Genomic DNA, 7,835 nt, shown 5'->3' on the forward strand with positions numbered 1-7,835 from the left:
GTGGGGTCCATCCACCCGTCCTCGGGGGACGTGATCTGCTCTGGATTGATTCCTAGGGCCACCGCAGGTGCTATCTCCCGAACACTGTCTAATGGAAGATCTAAGTCATGCTTGCCGCGGCTGTTCGGCGTACCTGACATGGGCTCGAGTCCGTCAAAGATCTAATTTCCGCAGATATCGGCAGTATAGTTCAAGCTTCCAAATCCGACCTGATGGCCAGGGGCGTAGCTACCGATCTGCTCCAGGTGGCCAAGCGAGTTGGCCCGCAGTGCGAAGCCACTGAATATAAAGATCTGTCCAGGAAGGAAGACCTCCGCCTATACTGCATCGTTGAACATGGTTGGAGGAGCCATTGAGCCTTATTGCAATGACACAGTGGAACTCTCAATAAAAGCCCCAATATCGATGTCAAAACCGATGGATCTCGGGTAGGGGGTCCCTAACTGTGCGTCTAAGGCTAATGGTAACAGGAGGCAGGGACACGATGTTTTACCCAAGTTCAGGCCCTCTTGATGGAGGTAATACCCTACTTCCTGCTTGATTGATCTTGATGATATGAGTATTACAAGAGTTGATCTACCACGAGTTCATAGAGGCTTAATCCTAGAAGCTAGCCTATGATTATGATTGTTGTTGTCCTACGGACTAAACCCTCCAGTTTATATAGACACCAGAGGGGGCTAGGGTTACACAGAGTCAGTTACAAAGAAGGAGATTGTAACGCCCCGGATTCGATGCGCCATGTGCCTGCAAGTTATTCGCCGTTGTTTCCATGTCATTTGCTTGCGTGTTTCATTTTGTCTTGTCATCATGTGCATTGCATTGCATTGCATACGTGTTCGTCTCATGCATCCGAGCCTTTTCCCCGTTGTCCGTTTTGCAATCCAGCACTCCTATGCCCTTCGGCGTCCCCTTTTTTTCTCTCGTTGGGAGCGGGTGTTAAACGTTCTCGGAATGGACCGACTCTTGCCAAGCGGCCTTGGTATAACACCGGTAGACTGCCAGTCAAGTTTCGTGCAATTTGGAGTCCGTTTGATACTCCAACGGTTAACCGGGTAACCGTAAAGCTCCTTTCTCTTTGCAGCCCAACACCTCTTCCCACAGCCCACCAAACCCATCCTACCCCCCTCCATGCTCTCGGTCGTTAGATCACGATCGCGTGGCCGAAAACCGCTCCTCATTTGGACTCTCCTAGCTCCTAGAATCTATAAATATGCCCCTCCCCCCGAAATTCGCGGATGAATTCTCACCCCGAAACCCTAGCTTTTCCCTCTCCGCCGCCGGGCGCGTCCGCCCCCGGCCGGACACGTCCGTGCCGCCGCGCCCAGCCAACCGCAGCGTGACATGTGTCGCCGTCGCCTCCCCACCGTGCTGGCCCGCTCGGCCCGCTGCGGGCCCACGCGGCCCGACTCCCCGCCGCCGGTGCTCCGCTGCGTCTTCGGCGCCGAGCCGTCACTCGCTGGATCTGCGCTGCCCCGCCGCCTCCTCGCCGTTCGCGCGTCAGGCCCCAAGGAGCCCGCGCCTCCGTCGCCGTCTGCCTAGCTCACTGCCGGCGCCGCGCCCTCCGCCGGCCTCGGCGCCGCGCCGCCCCGACCGCCGGTGTCCGCTCGCCTCGACGCTGTCGCCTTCCTCCGCCGGCCACCCCGCGCCTCCTCGCCGTCCCGCGCCGGATCCGGCGAGATCCAGTCGGAGGAGGTCTCCCCGGCCCCGGATCTGCCTCCCCGACGTCTTCCCCGTCCTCTTCGGCGAAACTCCGGCGAGCTCTCCGCCTCGCCTCGAAGTCCGTGCAAACTGGAGGTTGACCCCGAAAATCTCTAAGTCCCGAGATATTTTGACATTATCATGCCATGTTCAAAGCATCATAACTTGCTGCATACTGCTCCATGTTGTGCGTGTAATATGTCAAATTGTTCATCTCAATTGCATTCCATTGCGGCATGTTCATTTGAGCTCATCTTGATGCCTGAATCATCGTTGCAAGAGTGCTATATGATGTTGTCTGCTGTCTGTTAACAGAATGTGTGCATTTGTCATTTTTGCTACATTTATTGTGTGCATCTTATGGGCATGAGATCTACATGTGATTTGAACTATGCCATGTCTTATTTACAGAGGTTCTTACCATGTATTTTTGTGAACAATGTGGTGACTAGAACAAGCATGCAAACTAGGCTTTGTGATGTTGCTGATTTCAGTCCCTGTTCTGTTGTTATTTCTATGTCATGTAAACTTGATGCTACAAAGATATCCAAGCATATTTTGAGATACTTCAGTAAGGATGTTTTGAACACATGGTTATTCTCTATCCATTCATGCTCCTGCTTGCAGTTATGGAGTAGTTAGCATGTCATTTTCTTGCTCTACTTTTGCTACAAAATGTTTCCTAGCAGATTGTTTACATGTTATTCAATTTTGCCGAGGTTGTTGTAGTTGGTCATTGCATGCTATGAACTTGTTCTTGCCTTGTTTTGTTTCATAAACATGTCTTCTTGCTGATGCTATGATTATCTTGTCATGCAATGACTTGTGGTGAGTGAATCGAGCTTGTTAAGTAGGGTACTTGCTATTACTCTTTTGCTAGGTTGAATCTGTTATTTCGTGATGCTATGTAAACCTGCTGCTACAAGTCATTCTATGCATAATCTGGAGATGTTCACTAAGGGTGTTTTGTTATACATGTCATGCTCTATCCATCCATGCCCCTGGTTGCATTTATAGCTTGCTGTAGTTTGTTGTAATCTTCCTCTAAATTTGCTTAATAATGTTGCTGTCATACTGTTAACATTAAGTTCAGTTTTGCCATGTGTTTTGTGAGTGATCCATGCACCCTATGAACTTGATCTCGCCATTCTTAGCTTCATAAACATGTCTTCTTACTGTTGGTTGCCTTCCCATGCCATGTATTGCTCTGTGGTGAGTGGTACAAGATCACCAACATGCCTACTTATCGTTGTTCCTGCCATGCCCTGTTTGCTGAATCTGTTAACGAAACTTGCTATGTTTACGTGGGTGCCATCTTATCTTCTGATCCTTTTTGGCTCATGGTCAGTAAGGAACTTTTGTTCTATGCAATTAGTAGTTTCATGACATGCCTTTGTTTACCATGATAAGTTCCTGTAACATGTTGTTTGATAGCTCTAAACATTGCAACCTGATGTTATTTTCTGCAAAGTCTGAACTGTTATTATTTGCAATCTTGCCATGTGTGTTTGAGCATGTTCTAGTGATTTCTGGAGATAGCACAGTGTTCATATTTTGTTATGCTTTACCTGTACATCATGTCCATGCCTTTTGTTTTCATATTGAGGTGATGTAGCATGTTGTCTTGATGCTTGCAATATGCCTAGTTGCTGTTTTGGACAGCTTGTCCTTTAAACTTGTATAGAGTGTATGTGTTGATCCGTTGCTCCGTTTTGAGTGTGCTCTATATGAAACTCGGTTGTTTTTGCATGAAGTTTCATATTATCATGTTGCATCCTTGTTTTGAGGTGTTTGCTTGATGTTTGTATGCAATTTGCATCAATGCCATGTTTAACTTGTTTTGCTCATATCTTCTAGGCTGTAGCTCCAAATCTAATGAACTTTATATGTAACTTGACTAGAATCTCGTGTAGATCATCTTGGTGCATGTTAACTTGGTGTTTAACAACTTGAACTTAAGGTTTATTCAGATCTGGACCAATTTCGAAACTTGCATATGAGGACTTACCGGAATTGTAATATGTTGTTCCCGGCCTCATTTAAAATTTCCTTGATGTGTTGCTCTTGTTTGCATCATCTCTTGCCATGAGTAGCTTCATGTAGTCTTGTCTTGCATCATGCTTGGTTGTGCATCATGCCTTGTTCATGTGTGGTGTGTTTACCATGTTGTGTGCTTCTTCTCGATAGTTCCCGTTTCGTTGCGATCGTGACGATTCATTCGTCTATGCTTGGTTCGTCTTCGTGGCTTCATCTTCTTCATGGACTCGTTCTTCTTCCTTGCGGGATTTCAGGCAAGATGACCGCTACCCTAGATCTCACTACTATCATTGCTATGCTAGTTGCTTCGTTCTATCACTATGCTGCGTTACCTATCTTTTGCTTATCAAGCCTCCCAAATTGCCATGAACCTCTAACCTTTGACACCCTTCCTAGCAAACCGTTGCTTGGCTATGTTACCGCTTTTGCTCATCCCCTCTTATAGCGTTGCTAGTTGCAGGTGAAGTTGAAGATTGCTCCATGGTGGACAGGATTATGTTGGGATATCACAATATCTCTTATTTAATTAATGCATCTATATACTTGGTAAAGGGTGGAAGACTTGGCCTTATGCCTGGTGTTTTGTTCCACTCTTTCCGCCCTAGTTTCCGTCATACCGGTGTTATGTTCCCGGATTTTGCGTTCCTTACGCGGTTGAGTGATTTATGGGACCCCCTTGACAGTTCGCTTTGAATAAAACTCCTCCAGCAAGGCCCAACCTTGGTTTTACCATTTGCCTCACCACCACCTATACCTTTCCCTTGGGTTGGCCAACCCGAGGGTCATCTTTATTTTAGCCCCCCCGGGCCAGTGCTTGTCTAAGTGTTGGTCCGAACCGGGCAGATTGCGGGGCCACCTCGGGGCAACTCGAGGGCTGGTTTTACTCGTAGGCTGACCTATCCGGTGTTGCCCTGAGAACGAGATATGTGCAGCTCCTATCGGGATTGTCGGCGCATCGGGCGGCTTTGCTGGTCTTGTTTTACCATTGTCGAAATGTCTTATAAACCGGGATTCCGAGTCTGATCGGGTCTTCCTGGGAGAAGGTATATCCTTCATTGATCGCGAGAGCTTATCATGGGCTAAGTTGGGACACCCCTGCAGGGTATAATCTTTCGAAAGCCGTGCCTACGGTTATAGGCAGATGGGAATTTGTTAATGTCCGGTTGTAGATAACTTGACACCAGATCCGAATTAAAACGCATCAACCGTGTGTGTAGCCGTGATGGTCTCTTTTCGGCGGAGTCCGGGAAGTGAACACGGTTTTGGGTTATGTTTGACGTAAGTAGGAGTTCAGGATCACTTCTTGATCATTGCTATATTCACGACTGTCCTGTTTGCTCTCTTCTCGCTCTTATTTGCGTATGTTAGCCACCATATATGCCTAGTCGCTGTTGCAGCCTTACCACTTTACCCCTTCCTTTCCCTTTAAGCTTTGCTAGTCTTGATACCCATGGTAATGGGATTGCTGAGTCCTTGTGGCTCACAGATTACTACAACAACAGTTGTAGGTACAGGTTTTGCGATGATCATGATGCGAGAGCGATGTTTGCTTGTTTTGGAGTTCTTCTTCTACTTCTTCTTCGATCAGGGATAGGTTCCAGGTCGGCAGCCTGGGCTAGCAGGGCGGATGTCGTTTGAGTTTCTGTTTGTGTTTCATCCGTAGTCGGATGATGATTTTATGTATTGTGATGTTGTATTCGTGTGGCATTGTATGCCTTTTGTATGTATCCCCATCTATTATGTAATGTTGATGTAATGATATCCACCTTGCAAAAGCGTTTCAATATGCGGTTCTATCCTTGGTGGGACCTTCGAGTCTCTTTAGGATAGTATCGCATATTGGGCGTCACAAGTTGGTATCAGAGCCTCGACCGACCTTAGGAGCCCCCTTGATTGATCGTGTAGTTTGGCCGTTGTCGAGTCTAGAAAAAAAACTATTTTTCGGAGTCTAGTTATTTCGGAGAGTAGGAATTCTTTTTACTCCTCAGCCCCTTCGTCTCTCTGGTGAGGAATCTTGACGTAGGTGTTTTGAATTACTCCTCTTCCCCTTTAAATTTTCTTTAGGATCACGAGGTTAGTTTCGTGAGTTGTACATCCTCTTTTATCCGGTGCATTTCTCGTCAAGTCGACTCGAGCCTCTTCATCTTTGAGTTCTATCCTCAGTTGTTTTCTTTCCCACCCGCCCACCCTTCTTCTTCTCGGAACCGGAGTCCGTAATCGAGTATCCATCCTACTCGTGCAAAGTCTTTGCTTTGTTTCATCAATGATTTCAACTGGTGTTTTCTCTTCAAGATATTCGTCGTTTCCCCTTCCAAGTTGATTTTGTTTTCCCGCCCTCCCACCCTCTTCTTCCCGGAGCCTGAGTCTCGTTTGAGCATCAATTTTCATTCGTACGGAGGTTCTTCAGTCTTCCAACAATTATTTCGACCGGCAAATTCTCGTTTCGTTCGACATTCTTCATCTCTTCTCTGGTGCACTCAATTCAAGTTTTTCGGGTTAATCATATTCTTTTCCTTCGAAGTGTTCTCCCTGCTCGTTCGTCTCTCGCCAGTTTATCCTTCTGGAGTTCAGAAGACATCTCAGGAGATTTGTCTGTGTTCGACTTAATTCGAGGTTGTCACCTCATTCAAATATTTCAATTGTTCTGATGCATCATCTATCTGTTCAACATCCCTTTCAAATGGTGTTATCTCTTCAGTGGGCCCTAACCCACAGGTTTTTTCCCAGGATCTTACCAGACTCTTCTAATTCCCCCGGAGTTATTCTCAATTCTTTTCAAGTTTGACGTAAGTATGAATTTCATCAGTCAGATGCCTTCTCCAAGATCGTTTTCAAATTATTTTCATTCTTGGCTCAACCTCTTCCTCTTTTTCATTCTACCGGAGTTTCTCAGTAATTTTGGTGTTGTTTCTCGTCGTCATTCTTAACATTTGAAGATCGAATAAGAGTTTTCCTCTAAGTCTTGCACGTTCTCTCGAAGATTCGCGGTTCTAGCTTCTTATTATCCTCTCAATTATTCCATTTGTCAGATATTGTTTTCTTAACCATCCGGAGTATGTCAGAAGTTTTTTTCCCGTTTCTTTTCACCGGAGGCCATCGTTCCAGAAGAATTCTTCGTCCTCACATTTCAGCTACCGTTATCCAGTTATCCCGGTGCTTCGTTCAAGTGTTCTTTAATCAGTTCATGATCTCTTTATTCTTTTGCATCTAAATCCCCTCTAGCATATTTGTTCTTCTAATTCTTCCCAGTGATTCATTCTCTTTCATCAGTATTCTTACGGTGGTTCATTCAGATTCTTTTTCCTTTGTTATCATATTAATCCTTTCGTTCTTTCCAATCCTACTGGTGGTTCATGAAGACCTTCTCACGTTTGCGATATGTCACTTCTCAATCCTTTTCAAGAAGAATAAGTAGTATGCAAAAATCCATTGTTTGTCATCAATTTAATTTGATGAAGGATAAGCATACAATAAATCTTATTCTTATTTCATCAGAGTGATTAATTCCTTCCTTCGGAGTTTGTTCTTGATGAATAAATTCTAGTTCCAAGTGTTTTCATATTTTCCTTTCCGGAGTTCAAAATTTTCCTCGGCTATTTCGTCGGAACCTCCATATAAATCATCGCAAGGCTCATCTTATTCTTTCGTCCTTCATTCTATTTCATCATCCTTTTTCGTTACCGGAGTTCTTCATGGTGGTTCTTCATGATTTAATTCATTCTTCAAGGGTTCATCAAGATTCTTGTTCAAGGAGTTCTAGTATCTTTCCTTCTTGATTTTGTAGTGCAATTAATTCTCCGTATTCTTTTGAAGTGGAGTTTTGCATTTCTTTGTTCTTCTCAGTTATCCAATCATTTCCGTTTGTGGCCGGTTATCACTTCATGATCTTGAGATGTTACCTATAAGACCACAACAAGCCTATTCTTTTCGTGGTTGGTTCTCTCAACAACTCCGTTCAATCCTTCCTGCTAAGTTCTTTTCATTAAATTCTTTCAATTCTTTCGGGGGTATTGCGTTGCTTATGTCGTCAAGTGCCATCCCATCTTGTGAAATTCGTGTTCTATTCCTACATGTTTCAGCCGGAGTGCTGCCTAAAT

Source organism: Triticum aestivum, chromosome 2B (genome assembly GCF_018294505.1).
Source record: "Triticum aestivum cultivar Chinese Spring chromosome 2B, IWGSC CS RefSeq v2.1, whole genome shotgun sequence".
Lineage (NCBI taxonomy): Eukaryota > Viridiplantae > Streptophyta > Magnoliopsida > Poales > Poaceae > Triticum > Triticum aestivum.